Genomic DNA, 16,655 nt, shown 5'->3' on the forward strand with positions numbered 1-16,655 from the left:
TTAGTGATAAAAAATGTTGAAATCATTAAAAAACACCTTTGTACAAATGCAAATTTGAAAAATTAAGTTATTTGTTAGAGAACTCGACTGTTCTTTAAAATATCAAGACAATTGAAAGGAAATATAAAAATATGGAGTACAATATGCTATACTCTGAAAGAAGTTGGTAAAAATCATTAGAACAGTTCATTTAATTTAATAAACAAAGTGTATTTATAATTTCTGAAACACACACTTCGAAAAATCTTGTAATTTTGTGTCATATAAATCCGACATATAAAAGCAACACATATGACGCAAAATTGTGTGCGATCTCATTTCTACAGGAAACGGAAAACGTTTGACTCATGTAATTTTACCGCAACAGCTCAGCGCGTCGGCTGCTTGTATACATGATTGAGAACTGTGCTATTTATAGCACCGAATATTAAAACAAAAAAATATACAAAAAGTTCCATTCGGGAATCGAACTTCGATCCTCAGAGTGTCAGTTTTCGATCTTACTCTCTCGGCTGACTCACCACGTTGAAGAGATGGCAGTCGAAGAGGAACAACTTCTACCTTAAACAAACTTGCCAGTTCGGCTGTCGCGTCGTCACTGCTGGCGTGTATGTATGTACTGAGACAGCCGTCATGGCAGCCAAATAGGCAAAGCCGCCTTCTGATTGACTGAGCGTAGCTGTTTTCGTTTACCACTGCATCGGCTGATGGCAACGGATTGTCATTTCCAAGTTTCTGGCTCACTCCGGGGTTAAATTTATGAGCGGTTTTCATGCTGTTTCACCTTCGTAATAAACAAATTTCCAATCGACTGCAGTCTTCATCTGATTTTGTAAGGTGCTGTTTGACAGTTCAACATCAGTAATCATTATGTTTCTGTAACATATCGCGTAAATTTACAGCATAGAGAACTAAATTATCAGTTCTGTGATTTAAAATCATGGCTGGAAGAACTCAAACAATATAAACTTAATACGTACGTCACAAAAAGTGTAAAAATGTGGCACATTTATGTTTATGTCAAAGCTTTTTCAGGCAGTTCGATCAATTGTGTCACTATTAAAATTGAGATTTTTTTAGTGTGCAGTCTATATGCTGCGCACATACAAGTGAAGCATACCTCAGCAGACCATTTGTAAAAACATGGGGTTACCTTCGTACCTGGTAGAGAAATGAATTAAAACTTGATACCAGTGAAACGACTCTTTCCCCCATTCCGTTTATCCCACGTAATCCCACTAATTTCCATTTTGCCCAAAACTGTATCTCCTTTGCTCGCCGGTTTGAGTATGACCCGAGAGCGCATCGACGGTACTGGTCGCATTTAGTCCATCCGGTATGTCTGATTTCGCAACAAAAACGTCATAGCAGAGTCTCATCTAGTCTAGGTATGGGTAGCAAAACCAGCAGCCCACCCATCGGGCAATGGGACCTACTCTGCGCGACCAGGAATGCAAGGATAACGTCAGTTTCGGTGGGCGGTTGTCCGTTGGTTGACATTTTTCTCATATCTATCGGACAAACAAACCCCATACAGGAGCGTGAGCTGGACTGAAACAGCGGCCTTCACTGTGCATTGTGCAACCAGTGTGAGTGTATTCGAGTAGGCTGAGGTAGCTACCTCTACGTAATTTCGTTCCTGCCATGGGATCTTGCTTCATTCGGCCCGAGGGAGCCCTCGTCATCGTGGGGACGATTGGGATTCGACAGTCCAATTGGATCGGGTCTCACTCAACGAAATGGGCTACTCCTTGTAGGTATCTAGGTTCTAGGAGATGTTGGGGTGAAATGCGCTCGTTTCACTTAAAACTTCTTTTGCTACATGTTTCGTGATTAGCAAAAATAACGAAAATATAAAAAGATTGAAATTTTAGATACATTTGTTTTTAGAATAATCTGTTCTGTTTAATGTGTTTTCACCCAATAAAAATACTTTGAAGAGAACAGAAAATTTCAAAAACAATAGTATCTGAAATTTGGTATACAATCTACAAAAAAAAAACATTCTTACGCCGGAACATGTTAAAACGGATTAAAAATTTCAATATTTTTTTCCAAATTAGGAAAATTTAATCTTTAGACAAAGAGATTATGAATTTTTGATGAAAATATTGTCATGTGTTGTAAAACATATTCTTAAAAAAATCGTAATCAAGTCACTATCCTCCGTTTCCCCTCGATATGTAGCGCATTTCACGCCGGTTCCTCTGATACGAATGCACCACGGGAATGGTGTAAAGTATCACTAATAAACAAACAAACAAACAAACGCCGGTTCCCTCCTACCGTCATCACCATGATCTCCTTCCGCGAACGAAGTTGGGAAATTGCATTTGGCTGGAACACGGCAACCCCGTTTCTGCTCCGCCCTACCGGATTGTGCCTCCAACTCCGCAATCATCCAACACAGCTTTGCTAACCGTGGTCGTGCATTTGTTTAATGTAATATAAAATTAGAGACAGGCGGTGAATTTATCGACTAGAAAGTGCACCATTGCACTAGCTAGCCAGCTAGCTAGCTAGCTGACTGGCTGGATCTGGATGGTTGGCCACCCTGAAGGATCAAACCGGTCGTTGATCGGTCGGTCGGATGGTGGGTCTTACGATGAGCACCGCACACAAAGCAATTGGATGTACCTACGAATGGAATCGTACCAAAAAATATGTGCGTGTTTCCACGTTAAGTGAGGTGGGACTTTTCTGAATAATAAAATTTACACGAATAAGGCTCATAGAAATGTAGGTATTTCAATAATGCACACAATGGAATTCTCGAATAAATTGCGAGTAAAAGTTGCAATTCTAACTGTAATTACAGAAGCCATATTTTTTTTCTTTAAAAAGGTTAGTTTTCTATGAGAATTGATCTTTCTTTATTTTGTCTTTCTTATTTAGTCGATCGAACTGACAATGACTGTAAATCTCTTCCCTCTTGAATATAAGAACAGTAGTTAGTCATCAGCCAGCACTCGCTCTCGAAATAGCGAACCGAAATGCATTTATAGATTGGGAACGGCGACCGAGTGCAAATTTTGATGAGAATTATTTATTAGTCAACCGACGACGACAACGACAACGCACAGGAAAAGGTACGAACGTTGATGACGATATGGACGCTGCCGCGGGCGGAAGCTGCTGAACTGTTGTAGCACGGCGGCAGTGCTGTGCAGTGCAGCACTTCGAAACGGGAACGTCGAACACAAAACGTTTGATTTATCAGCGGTGGGAGGAGTGAAGTTGACCGTCTCTATACTCCATCCTGTCACGTCCTCCCAAATTGTGCCCGAAATGATTCTCCGAAAGCGACCTCTTTTGGGGGCTCATGTGTGTCATTTTAAAAATGTGGGTTGGCGACTTCGTTCCCATACTACGCTGCTGGATTGCATCATCATCCCCTCCGAAGCGCACATGTGTATGATGGGTAGATCTGGTATCCGGCATTGCATTCATCCTAGGTTCAGAAAATGGTCTGTTTGATAACGTGCCCGCCAATAATTACTGATGCAAAATCGAATCGCCACTACTATTGGGTCTGCTTGGGAAAATGGAAAACATGGTTTGCGCATTATGCTAGGAATGTCCAGAAATCATCTGTCGTCATAACACAACTGGTTCAGAGCTTGTTTCTCACCTTTGTGTTCTGTATGAGTACTTCTTCTCCTCTGTGGCTCTATGTTCCTACTGGAACTTGGCCTGCCTCACTTCACCATAACTTTTTTCAACGTTTGAGAAGTACCTATGTTTTAAATAATTTTCAAGCATAATGCAGTAGACGTTCGATAACTGCAACATGTTAACGTTTCACTTAGCGAACAAAAATCCGATAACTGAAACGCCTGACAGTGTCAACGAACGATCAACTGACGTAAAATGAACATGAACTTCATCCGACTGTTCATTTGGGCTAACATAGCTCACCATTCTGACATTTAGCGGTGCGATAATTGCAAATTTGTCGCACTTACCGGACTTGCAGTTAAAAAGCATTGCAGTTAAACCATTTGCACCGACCAAACGTCTACTGCATTTAATGCATTGTTGATAAACGTTCAAAATTTTATTCAATTCGGTTCACTGGTCTTCGAGATATGACAGCTCAAAAATTAATTGTTCATAAAATAGTGTTTTTTTTTTTCGAGATTGGTTCTAGCTTCCCGAAAGATTAACCAATCTGTACCAATCATGCCCATATAATAGGTGAACAAACGGTCAAAATTTGAGAATTTTTGATGCACTCTATGAAAAGTTACAGCATGTTGAACTTTTTTGTGAGAGAAAAAAAAGTTGCCTATCCCAAACATTTTGGTCACCCCTTGTATCGCCTGGGTTTCTAGCACGAATTCCTCGCGGGATTTCTTCTTTGATTTCTCCCGAAATATTTCAGGGATTCATTTTGGCATTTTCACTGGGATTCCTCCATTGATTCTTTCCGGGATATTTTCCGGCATTTCATCTGAGATTTCTCCCGGGATTCCTAAACGACTTTTCCGGGATTCTTTCACATATTGCATCAGTGATTCTTTCAGGATTCTTCCTGAATTTTCTCCCCCCGAGACTTCATCAGGGATTTCTTTCGGATCTCCTTCATTGATGCCTTCCTGGATTTATTTAGATATTTGTCCACAGCTTCCTTCAAGAATTCCTTTTTTGATTCTGCCCGGAATTCCTTCACGGATATTTTTTGGCATTCGATCAGGGTTTCTATCGGTGATTTCTTCCAGGCTTCTTTCAGGAGTTCCGCCCAGAATTCCTTCCTAAATTTGGTCATTCATTTTTACGTGGGTTTAGGGATTTCTTCCAAGATTATTTTATGGATTCTTTTTTCCAGGGATACCGTTAGAGATTTTTCCCGAGATCCCTTTCGTCATTCCTTCTTTGATTTCTAACGGAATTTTCGTGGGCCTTTTCCCGGCAATTTTGCGAGTAATCCTTCTAAGATTCATTAAAGAATTCCCCTGGATTTCTCATACATTAGGGCATTTTGGGCTGACAAAATCAGACATTTTTTGAAATCAATTTTTTAATCATGAAAAATTGTTCTGAGCTCGCCAGCGACAGTAGCTGCGAGTGATAGGTGGGAAGGGTTTGTTTTGTGATAAAAAAATCGAATGGGTGTTAGGGGCACAGAAAAAAATGGGATTTTAAAGTGAACATTCAGTGCTTAGGCATAGCACCCCCCCCCCCCCCCCTAAAATTGTGCTCTAATCTTCGTCACTTCATACATAAAAAATAGAATTTGTATGGAGTGGCGAAGTCTACTGCTTTTACCCTAATGATTTTTATTTTATTTTACAGCAGAACTATTTAATCTTTTACATTTTCTTCTTCTCATAACATCCCTACTAAAACACAGCCTTGTCGCAATAGATCTAAAAACTGGTCGCAGTGACAGACCCGAACAGGAAAAAAACAGCCTTTTCTCAGCTTATATTGTAATTCTGGTGTACAGAAGACAGTTGCCGGCAGCAGAAGCGGAACTGGTTAGTGCAGCTTAAATCAAACTTCAAGATTTAGCTGTCAAAGAATGAAAATGAACCAAAATCAGATTAACAAGTATGTTATACTTCATATTGCTCTAATTAGCTACATTTCCGCTACCTTTTCACTTTAATTTCAAGAGCCTAATCTCTTAAAAATCTCAAGAGAAAAATTTTTTGGGAGAATTCCTGGAAAAATTATCCGAGGAATTACGGGATGTAAACCTTAAAGCATTCCAGAACGAATCCCGTAAGTAGTTACTGCAAAAACCTTTACAGTAACTTGGGGTAAATCCCTTAAGCAATTTCTGAAAGAATCCTTACTGAAATTTCCCTAGAAATCCCTCGAGGAATCTCTTGAAGTATTCCTGCAGCAAAAATCTTTGTAAGGGTATCAAATGAAATTCCTTGAGAAATCCATGGAGAAATTCCTGAAAAAAAGCACTGGAGAAATATCAGGAGCAACAGGAGGAATCAAAGCAGAAATGGGTTGATAAATTCCAGCATGAATTCTGAGGGAATTCCAACAAGAATTTCTTAGAGAATTTAGAAGCAATACCAAGAGATAACCATGGAAAATGCCATGGGGAACCTCCGGCAAATTCATAGGGGATGCCTAATTGGGGAATCTAATAGAGGAATCTTAGGTAAATCTCTAGAGGAATTCCTATATGAGTAATACCTTATGGTGACATTACACTGTTTGTCATTATGACAAATGTTTGCCATTGAAGTCCGACATTCATCCAAGGTTGTTATGATTTACGTTGTGTTGGTCATTTTTTGGGCTTGTTTGGCCAAATATTTGTCATGTCTAATGGGACCTTTAAGGCATTACTAGAGGAACATAGTAGAAACTCCTAAAAAATGCCTGAAGGAATCCTAGATATCTACAGAAATCTCTGAATCATCACTAGAGAAGATCCAGTAGATACTACTGGCAGGGATGGGAACACTCACTTGCAAAGAGTTACACTCACTTGCTATTTTCTTAGCTCAGAAGCGTGCAATCAAAAAACGATGTATGGACGACTTTTGTCTTGTGGTTTTGTCTAAAAGTTTGTCGAATAGAGTTGGGGTCGCATACGCATACCAAAGTCGTGACAGAGCTGTGAGAGCAACTCCCCACAAGGTGAGTGTAATTTACATTCACCTCGTGGAGAGATGCCTTCGCAGCTTTCTCACGACTTCAGTATGCGTGTGCGACCCTTACTCTATTCGGCAAACTTCTGGAAAAAATCACAAGGCAAAAGTTGTCCATATATCGTTTCTTGATTGCACGCTCCAGAGATGAGAAAACAGCAAGTGAGTGTAACTCTTTGCAAGTGAGTGTTCCCATCCTTGACTACTGGATAAAATCCTGCAGGAATTCCAGCAAGTATTTCTGGAGGAATCCCAGCAGGAGTTCCTGAAGAAGAGGTTTCTAGGAAGAATGCAGGGGAAATATCTGAAAGGGTTCTTATAGAAATTTCCAGAAACATTCTTGCAGGAACTCCAGCAAAAGTTCCTGGATAAATCAAAGCAGATATAAATGGAGAAATCACAGCAGTTTTTCTTGAAGGAATCCCTAGGAAAATTCCTGGATAAATCCACGAAGCAATTCTAGGAGGAATTATTAGAGAAATCCTTAGATAAACTCCTGCATATATCGCTATAGGAGAACATGTGGAAATTTTTGTAAGAAGTCTTACAGGAATACCAGCAAGATTTTTTGGAGAAATCCCAGCAGAAGTTCCTGAAAGAATATCTAGAAAAGCTTCTGGAGGAATCGCAGGAGGAATGGCTGGAAAAATCTTACAGCGAAACATCTGAACGGAACGTTATAGTACCCCCGGGAGAATTTCTGGAAGAATTTCCGGCGGAATTCTGGGAGAAACAATAGTAAAAATACCTACAAGAAACGAAGCAAAAATTCAAGAATTTCTGGACGAATCGCACCTGAAATTCCTTAAGGGGTTCTAATAGATAAATCCCTGGGAGAACTCCGACAGCAATTCCTGAAGCAATTCAAGCAGGAAATCTAGAACATGAATCTCATAAAAAATTTTGGAGCAATCCGAGCAAGTAAACCTGCAGGAATCCCAAAGATTCCGGAAAGAAGAAGTCAATTGGTAGACAAAAAATTGCAACATGCAGCGCACACTTAGAAATTCTGAAATTTCCACGAAACGGAATCGCCAAAAAACGTAAACGTTTTCAAGACTGAATCACAATTTGGACGCAATTTTACGCGCATCTTGTAAGTGCTGGTTGGTTGCGTTGGATGTCAACAAATCCGTTTCACCAGAAAGGTAGAATTAGTATCACGTTCATCAGCCACCGTCTAACTCGGCGAAATAGCCGAGAGGTAAGAGATGTGGCTCACGATCAGCAGATCCGGTGTTCGAATCCCATGCATGACAATATTTTACTTTTCTATGTTTTATCTGTCAAATCGGTTCTAGCGATTGCTAGACGCTAAGAAAAAATAAGTCTTATTCTGGGGTGTCTTGAAAGACGTTAATTTACATGTTATAACCTCTAAATTTGTGTTTTTGAAGATGCTCGTATATGTCAGGTTCAGGACACTTAAAATTACATGATATTTTCTAGGTGTGCGTTTATTGTTTGTTCTGCTCTTGAGGAAATTAAGAAGAATAGCATTTAAGCCCATATAGCCGATGTGGTAAGCGCACGTGCCGTCAGCAAAACCAAACTGAGGGTGGCGCGTTCGATTCCCGGTTGACCCAGAAACGTTTCATAATTGAAATCTGCTTAATTACCTTGAGTATAAAAATCTACATGACTACCACACGATGTACAAAATATCCATTGGCAGTTTGGGATCTCAGTTAATAATTGTGAAAGTTCTCATAAAAAGCTGAGGAGTCGGCTGTGTCCCAGTTGGAACGTTACGTCAAGAGGAGAGAGTCTGACAAAATCGGGTCCCCACTGTATCTCTAATTCTTCTTATTCTCATTTTCGGTGCAACGCACTATTGAATCAATCACTTGGCGCCCGTAGGTACATGTTCACATGTTCACTATTAATTGAGGAAGCGCTTGTTTTTAGTTATTCAGTAAGAAAGCCTCGTCCCTCGAATGGGACAAAGCCTTTTTCTAATTATGCATACAGCTGAACTCATGCGATAATTTTCGATGGATTTCGTTCCCCCTGCTGCTCGATTATCATGATAGTCCGCGATTGTCATGATATTTGTGTCAGGCGACAATACCGAACGATCCATTTTAAACCGGTCTCTCTTCCCCGTACAGTACAGCTTCGCATACCACCTTTCGCTTCCACTGACTGTCTGACTGGCTGTTCTCAACCATTTTGCGATTCCCCAGGATAAGACTCTGCGAAATTACCGGGCAATAAATTAAATTTACGTTCGTCACGTATCGATCCGACGACAACGATTCGCTGACTGTGGTGTGGCCCAACTATACAGATCCAAATGGCATCGAGTTCTTGATGGCCTCACGATTCGCCCTCTGTTATGTGTTTGTCCGAATTCGTAGCACAGGGAGATGTAAGCCACGACAGAATTGCTCCATCCGCACCCAGCCAGCTCCCTAAAAAATCGATTAATTTTCCTCCATTTCTCCGATGAGATGTGTCGCTTCGCTCCGTCCTTCCAGTTCCAGAGGCCAGCAGTGGCGTTGGCGTTTGTCGTATACCTCCATCCATACATTATTAGAGAGCTTTGTATAGCTTCCTTCCTCTAACCAACTCCCCCAACCACTCTGGGAGTCAGTGCAATGTGTGACGACGGTGACGACGACGCCTTCTGATGGGTCGGTGGTGCCGCTTCGATTCCGAGCTGTGCACAACCACCGTACACACAAGTTGGAGAATTCCCGTGCCGATCCCGATATGCTGCTACTCGAAGCTACTACTTATACACAGAACAACAATCCGCCCTGCTTTTCCCTCGAACTTATCCCCTTCGAAACGATAAACACAGACACAAGTAGAAAGGCCCCGACTTCCTTGCTTGGGAGTAACCGTGGCGCGGGCAAGGAGGAGAGGTGGTTCGCTGGGCACCGAGTTACTGTGACTTGTTTCGAGGTTTCACCATCTTCCTGGTTCACAGTCATAAATCCTCCGAAGAAAACATGTTTTCATTTAAATAACAAAGAAAATATATAGCTCTTTGGCACCGCATCGTGCGCGCGACATCAGGTCCTCAGCGGAAGGGGGTTCTAGCCACAGCGCGGTGCAACTATTGAAGGCTGATGAAAGCGATAATTTTCATTGGGAACAGTTTTTACGGATTACTTTTCATATTGTTCTAATTTACTTGCTGGGTAGAATGAAGCCTTGTCACATTTTATCGGCCATTCAAGAGTTAAAACCTACTTAGTTAATTTTCAGAAATTTCTAACAAATTAATCTGACGAAGATTTTATTTTAACGAGTTATTTATGTTAAACTTCTCACGAAGGCCTTTACAAATTCAAAGTAAATTTTAGGACAATTTTAAGTTCTCAATATTGTTAACCTCACAATTTATATATTTAGTTTTACATCAAATTCATAATAACACTGAATCAACAATTTTTCGCCATAATAATCGATTTGCAGCTATTTTTTCGTTCAGAAACTGCTAAAAACATCATTTTTGGGTTGATTACTTATTAATTTTTGGCACACGATAAGATACGTACAGTATCTAACCTTATCTATATATATAAAAATGGATTTCCGTCTGTCTGTCTGTCTGTCTGACCGCTATGCATTTGGAAACTACTGAACCGATCGGTGTGAAATTTTGTATGTGGGTGCTGTTTTGGCCGGGGAAGGTTCTTAGCTTGGTGTGAGACTTCTCCAGTCTTTGGAACGGGGGGCTCCCATACAGATGACTTCACCGGGGTCGTCCCTATGGAGCTGCGTGTCAAAAAACACAGTAGGCAGGCAGTACGACGTTTGCCGGGACAGCTAGTACCTTATAAAAATTCAAATAAATCTGTTCGAAATTGACTTAGTTATAGCGGCAAGTGCCTTAAATAGGTACACCTTCCCCTATGGTACAAGGCTCTATAACTTTGGAATAAATAAGTTCTCAGTTAGGAGCGCACCTGGTGTAATGGTTTAAGCACGTGACAATCACGCCGAGATCCTGGGATCGAATCCCACTCCTGAAAAAATCGCAAAATGTGAGTTCTTTCTTCAGAAGGGAAGTAAAACGTGGGACCCGAGATGAACTAGACTTGGACTAAACATCTCGTTAATACAGATAAAAAAAAAATCAGTTTGAAAATCAATTATGCGTTTTGTTGTTTTGAACAAGCGTCATTTTTCTGCGTACACGAGGACAAATTTCGTTCGCTTGAAACAAAAATATTCATGTTTATTCGGTAAACTGATAAAATGTTTAAAACTAAAATTTCAATTTTTAAAACTAACTCAATTTCAAATTTATTTCGACAATACCCATTAAGGAGCCCCCCGTTCCGCCGTCGAGAACATAAACAAAATTCACAAGTTCCAGCTGCAACATCAAACAAAATTTCCTCCTGCAAAAAAGGCGAAGTTCACCGAAAGTCTCCACGAAATCCCGCTGTTTTCGGGAGCGTATTTTATCTAATAGGGACGGAAATGAACCACCTCCCACGCTGAGGGAAATTAAGGATGCCAGCTGGTAAGGATGGTATCGCAGCTGAACTCATAAGGATGGGCCCAAAAAAGTTGGCCACCTGTCTGCATCGGCTGATAGTCAGGATCTGGGAAACCGAACCGCTCCCGGAGGAGTGGAAAGAAGGGTAATCTGCCCCATTCACAAGAAAGGCGACCATTTGGAATGTGAGAGAACTTCAGGGCGATTACTATTTTGAATGCTGCCTACAAAGTGCTATCCCAGATCATCTTCCGTCGTCTGACACCTAAAACGAATGAGTTCGTGGGAAGTTATCAAGCCGGCTTCATCGACGGCCGGTCGACAACGGACCAGATCTTTACCGTACAGCAAATTCTCCAGAAATGCCGTGAATACCATGTCCCGACGCATCACCTGTTCATCGACTTCAAAGCAGCATACGACAGTATCGACCGCGCAGAGCTATGGAGAATCATGGACGAAAACGGCTTTCCTGGGAAGCTGACTAGACTGATTAAAGCAACGATGGACGGTGTGCAAAACTGCGTAAGGGTTTCGGGTGAACTATCCAGTTCATTCGAATTTCGCCGGGGATTGAGACGAGGCGACGGGCTCTCATGTCTACTCTTCAACATCGCTCTGGAAGGTGTGATGCGACGAGCTGGGCTCAACAGCCGGGGAACGATTTTCACAAAATCCGGTCAATTTGTATGCTTTGTGGACGACATGGACATTATTGCCAGAACATTTGGAACGGTGGCAGAACTGTACACCTGCCTGAAACGCGAAGTAGCAAAGGTCGGACTGGTGGTGAATGCCTCAAAAACAAAGTACATACTGCTAGGCGGAACCGAACACGACCGGATCCGTCTGGGTAGTAATGTTACGATAGACGGGGATACTTTCGAGGTGGTGGAGGAATTTGTCTTCCTCGGATCCTTACTGACGGCTGACAACAACGTGAGCCGTAAAATTCGAAGGCGCATCATCAGCGGAAGTCGGGCCTACTACGGGCTCCAGAAGAAACTGCGGTCGAAAAAGATTCACCCACGCACCAAATGCACCATGTACAAAACGCTAATAAGACCGGTGGTCCTCTACGGGCACGAGACATGGACCATGCTCGAGGACGATCTGCAAGCACTCGGAGTTTTCGAGCGACGCGTGCCAAGGACGATCTTCGGCGGTGTGCAGGAGAACGGTGCGGTGTGTGGCGGAGAAGGATGAACCACGAGCTCGCTGCACTTTACGGCAAACCCAGCATCCAGAAGGTGGCCGAAGCCGGAAGATACGGTGGGCAGGGCATGTTGCAGGAATGCCGGACAACAACCCTGCAAAGCTGGTGTTTGCAACTGATCCGGTTGGCACAAGAATGGAGCGCAGAGAGCACGATGGGCGGACCAGGTGGAGCGTGACCTGGCGAGCATTGGGCGCGACCGAGGATGGAGAGCGGCAGCCAGAAACCGAGTATTGTGGCGTATTATTGTTGGTTAAGTCTTGTCTTAAATGTGATGTTGAACAAATAAATGTATGTTATCTAATAAATAGATGTATACATGATGTTGGCATTGAAAGTACAACACGGGAGGTGGGGTTTTCCAGGAAATTACTTTATAAGTTTAATGGGAAACAAATATTTCCGTAGGGCCGACCTGCCACAAAAAAAAAACAAACATATTTACATTTATTTCTAACATAATCTGTCAGAAGATGCATTTTTGTTTCAAACATGGGTTGCATTTGCTTCAAATGTGACGTTCGATTTGCTCCAAACAGTTTTATTTTTGTGGCCTGAACAAATTGACAATTTATTTGAATTTACCTAAAATATTTTTGATTTTAACATAGTAACATAGTATGAAGTAAAAACGGTTTAAATACTTCACAGCAATGAATGCAAGGTAATCGAATGATATATGTGTGTGCTTATAAACTGCAACTGTTAACGGATAAATCTGTGCAAAAACGTCGAATAATCTGAAACAATGACTCAGATGGTAAAAAAAATACAAAACTTATGTTCAGATCAGATTCAATATGAAACACACCGGACTGGTCATCATCGCCACGCTAGCCAACAAGATGCCGTTATTGCCGATTGCGCGGTGCAAGAGGTAAAGAAGAAAATAAACTCACTCGCAACTGGCAAATAAAATAAATTACTGTTCGCCTAAAGTTGAAGGCGAAGTAGGTATGTATACCCACCGCGCATAAAGGTGCAAGACCCCCGTTGAAATCCTTCCATAACTGCTGCTGCGTCGAAGTTTGGATTCTCTCGCTCTCTGGCACCAGTAAAAGTATTTACTAGCCGAAGAAGAAAAGGTGCAGTGAGTTTTTTTTCTTTCTCTACCGCGGTCATATTAAGTTGGATGCTTGGTTGTAGGTAGTTGCCAAGATCGGCCATCCATCACGCGGTGGACCATGATTCGCATTCTGTGTCTGCTGAGCTGCTTGCCGCGATCCGCGAGCTGACCCCTGTACCGCACCAGCCTACCTACAGAGCTGAGATCCAGGGTTTATCGGACAGGATGATGGTGGGACTGATGCGTTTCAGCTTTATGCGAGGTATCTTCATTGGACGATGGGAACGTTTTGTATGAAAAAATGTGTCCTCATGATAATGAACACGAGAAAAAATTGAAAAAATCTGCTCAAACAATTGATAAGATTATTCACTTTGGAAGGTAAAATATTGAGGACTATTTGCCAATTACTTTCAGAAAAAATCCATAATGAACAGAACAAAGCTGCCGAAAATAGCATACGTTCCCGTCCATAATTGGTCGGCATTCAGTCAGAGTATTCCAAAAAATAATGCGATTGATTTGATATCCTAAGCCTTTGCAGGACATATTTATTCCCAAAATCATTGAAAAACAGATGGTCCAGTCTGACTTAACGCCGACCAATTGTCTTCTGCCATCAACACAAATTTTTGTATTGATTTTCACTGTGCTCTGCTATAGCTAAAATGATCACATGTATATTTTTTTCTAATTCTTTTCAGGTAAGAATGCAAACACCTAAAACGCTGGTCTTGGTTATCTTTAATCAATCGTAAGTAATTTATCTAGTACCGCAATCTGAATTGTTAATCAGCTGGGTAAAATACCTCAAAGTCAGGAAATACCAGATAGTTCAGTTTTAGATCTCGAAAATCAGGGCAAGTCAGGAATGTTTTAAATGAAATTGAAAAATCGATTGTCTTGTTGGTTCATTGTTAAAATTTGATATTTAGTTCATGTATTGTAGGTTGTTCTTAGTTTTATGATGCCGCCTATTCCTTAAAAATAAAGCCATCTTCAGATTCATCATTATTTTCCTAGCATTAAATCGCATCTTTGGGTAATACATTCCATTTCGTTCCTCGAAACTAGAGAATGTGCATTGAAATGTTTATGATACAATCCTTTATTTGGCTAAGGGCCGACTTCTGCACTCCCCCCCCTTATATCCGGCCCTGCGTACCACAATGGGTTCAAACAGCGCCCTGAAAAGGGCACTGTAATAACCCATAAAGCGAAAGAGAGCCTATAGCTCTTTACCGCAGCGGGAATATCCTGAAGATTCAGGTTTCTGAATTCGGTTTAACTTAATAGGTGTTTACCGAATACTCGGACCCCCAGTTGCGCAAAAACTAAACAGTTACATATCAAATGATACAAAGTTCCATAATCGGATTTATCACATACAAATGAATCAGCTTTCTGAATATTCGTCATGTGATAGCTGAGTTGGCGATGGCAAGTCAATGCTTTGACCAATATGCTGCAATTCTGCTTTGACAGATTTTTAACATACTTCGCCACCCTTGGAGATGGCTCAGTGCAATCACGCAAAAACGGCTACGCTCAAAAATGTGTTCGGCCTGCACATTTTTAGTAAACATCCATGCCGCACATGACTGTGTTGGAAACACACATTTTTTTAAATTGCTCGTACGCTCACATGAGCATGTATTTTGCAATAATTTCGACATGGCAACCTCACTGGGTTTATAAACCACCTTCAAATACCGAAAAATATTGATATTTATCAAAAATGTGAGCGTACAAGCAATTTTAAAAAATGTGTGTTTCCAACACAGTCCCTGTGCGGCATGGGCGTTCCTCAAAAATGAGAGTTTTTATTTTAGAGAGATACAATTTTGTTTGACGACATGGCTCCAAACTATTTCAATATTGTTTGTGCTGAGTGGGAGTCCAGGTGTCAATCTGAAGCTTTACCCAAGTCTATCGGGTATCGAACTAGCTGGCTCAGGGCAAATGAAGTCATGTGATGCTCCAGTTTGAGCTTACTCATCAGCAATTTCATTTCCAGCGATGGAAGAATAGCCAGGTACCCATACAAGGTGAACAGCGTTTGCTGAATTCAGCTCCTCGATTTGAGTTCGACAAGCGACAACTAACTTCGACGCATAGTTGGCCGAAGCAATTGCTTCAATAGCATCCTGGCTATCTGAACAGAAGTATACTACTTTGCCCATTACTTGCTGCTGAAGTGCTGATTGCACTCCGCACATAAGAGCAAAGATTTCGGCCTTGAAAACGGTGCCGTGTCTGTCTACCAAGTGAGTAATGCTGATGTAACCTTAGCTTACGTGAGTAGACAGCAGCACCAGCTCGACCTTCGAGAAGGGAGCAATCAGTATAACATACGATGCCGTCTGGAATACTTCTCTCCAGATACCCAGATGTCCACTCTTCCCGGGAAGGAAATTTCATGAAAAATGTCCTATATGGGCAATTACATGCAATTGTAAGATCACTTGGAGCAATAACAACTTTGTCCCAATTCAGCAATAGTGGAAACAACGAGGTGTGTGTTGATGTGCGGTTCACAGGAGTTTCCTCTAGTAGACCGAGACGGTAAGTGCAAGAAAATGCTTCTTGTTTGAGATGAATGTGTAGTGGAGCAACGTCAAAGAGAACTTCGAGCGCTGCCGTGGGAGTTGAAGAGAACGCTCCGGGCATCGCCATTAAGCACATCCTTTGGAGATGGCCTAATTTTGATTGGACCGTTCTCACTTCGCCCTTCCTGCCACCACACCTCCTCCTCCTCTCCTCTCCTTGGCGTAATGTCCTCACTAGGACAAAGCCTGCTTCTCAGCTTAGTGTTCTATGAGCACTTCCACAGTTATTAACTGAGAGCTTCCTCTGCCAATGACCATTTTGCATGTGTATATCGTGTGGCAGGCACGAAGATACTCTATGCTCAAGGAAGTCAAGAAAATTTCCTTTTCGAAAAGATCCTGGACCGACCGGGAATCGAACCCGTCACCCTCAGCATGGTCATGCCACCACACAGGACATCCAAAAAACAATATTGGACGAACAACAGTTGTGTAAATCCATTTGATATACATACTTGGGTTTAAGACCCCAAGTTGTACCAAAGGTTCGCCGGCATTGCCCGAAGACCATACAAGCTTTTCTGATTCTGAACTCAACATGAGGTGTCCAGGAAAGCTTGGAATCAAGAACGACTCCAACGTACTTTACCTGTTCTGTCACGTTGATTTCAGAATCAAAGAGACGTAAAGGTCGAGCGCCATTACGGTTTCGCCTTTCCGTGAAAAGAACAATAGATGTTTTACT

The 16,655-nt window shown here is 41.7% G+C and overlaps 2 protein-coding genes across 4 annotated transcripts in view; both read left to right on the plus strand.

Moving 5' to 3' along the window:
- LOC109421508 (zinc finger protein 431) overlaps positions 1-16,259 on the plus strand; it is a 71,747-nt gene extending 55,488 nt beyond the window's left edge. The window contains exon 6 of the mRNA XM_062849637.1: positions 14,066-16,259. The gene's annotated coding sequence lies outside the window, so the exon portion shown is untranslated. The remainder of the gene's footprint in view (positions 1-14,065) is intronic.
- LOC109421509 (uncharacterized) overlaps positions 1-16,655 on the plus strand; it is a 486,639-nt gene that overhangs the window by 29,512 nt on the left and 440,472 nt on the right. The gene's annotated exons all lie outside the window — the stretch shown is intronic.

The sequence above is a fragment of the Aedes albopictus genome, chromosome 2 (genome assembly GCF_035046485.1).
Source record: "Aedes albopictus strain Foshan chromosome 2, AalbF5, whole genome shotgun sequence".
In the NCBI taxonomy this organism is placed as follows: Eukaryota; Metazoa; Arthropoda; class Insecta; order Diptera; family Culicidae; genus Aedes; species Aedes albopictus.